This window comes from Chrysochloris asiatica, unplaced genomic scaffold, assembly GCF_000296735.1.
Source record: "Chrysochloris asiatica unplaced genomic scaffold, ChrAsi1.0 scaffold04995, whole genome shotgun sequence".
NCBI classification, from domain to species: Eukaryota; Metazoa; Chordata; class Mammalia; order Afrosoricida; family Chrysochloridae; genus Chrysochloris; species Chrysochloris asiatica.
The window spans coordinates 5353-6775 of NW_006413513.1; positions in this window are offsets into that span (position 1 = coordinate 5353).

Sequence of the window (1423 nt, forward strand, 5' to 3'; positions counted from 1 at the left end):
GAACTTGCCCAGTGAACTAGGCTTCTTGCAGCCTTTGTAGTATATGGGACCTTAGGTGGAATTCTGAGCCCCATCCAGGACTTTCTGAGATTGGACATTCCCACTTGAAAGGACATGCAGACCAACCCGGAGCAACTAGAGGAACAGAAGACACTTCCTGAAAGAAAGACCAGCAGAAAAAAACAAAAACAAAAATGGCAGTCTGTTCACCTGGAAGCCATCAAGGCAAGCAATCAATTCCCTTCATGATAAACCCCTCTCCAAGACTGAAACTCAAAAGAAACACATGAGCAGGCATGCAAGTTCACTGGCAACCACATTAGTCTATATGTGAGTGGAAGTGGAGGAAAAGCAACGATGAAAATATGGGCTGAGTTTGCAGCCACATTAGTCTATATATGAAGGGAAGTGGAGGAAAGGCAAGGATGAAAATATGGGCTGAGTTTGACCATGTTCCATAGACTCCTGTTGATCTTGAGATAAGAGAGAGAAGAGGAAATTCTGGTTGGTCCAAAGTTTGGGGATACTTGAGCACTCCTGAGCCCATGGACACTGACCTAAACACAGAGGACTAGATTGAGAGTGACACATCCAGATGACATGAAGTGGTAGGAGAAGCACAAGAACACCCAACTTTACAGATAGTCCCCATTTGACATATCTTCAATGGCTTGATGACCAGAACTTGAGGACAATAAAGAAATTTGATAAAGGAAACAATTGTAAATTGCTACAATTTTATGAACTTGACTTATATTATGGATGTAGTAGCTCAAAATAGCAACTGTGAGGGAAAGAGTATTCACCTCAAGGATCAAGCCTATCCCTTCAGTACACAAGGTTGATAGGACTGGGCAACTTAGACATTGCTACCTAAAATTGGGGGCTATAAAAGCATGAAGTGACTGGCTTACAATTTTTCAAGACGGAGTTTAGTTTCAGAGTGTGTGGGGGAAAGTAGAATCCCCCCACTGAATAGTTTTCATCTTTTCTAGATGGGTCAGCTGAAAGGACATGGGGATAGGACTCTTTTGATTCAATATTGTGTAATTGTTATCATGACTAATTGCGACTGTCACAACTGTAAAGGTAGAAGTTTTGTAACATCAGTAGGGAAGTAGTTAATTGTACATCCCAGGAACAGAGGACCCTAGGACCATCAAGAGAGAAGAGCATACGCAGAACATGGGACCCTAACCAGAGAAGCAGCAACACCACAAATGGAGGCAGAGGTGGTGACATTAAGACACAGAGCTGCTGATTCATGGAAAGAGAAAGGCTGTGTGCTGACAGCCAGGAGGCAGACTTTCAGAATGTGCCCTTTGGTTGTTTAAATGATTATACATTCCTGCATGGTTTTGTATGCATCAAACACACACACACACACACACACACCAAAAAAACAAAAAACAAAAAACACAGA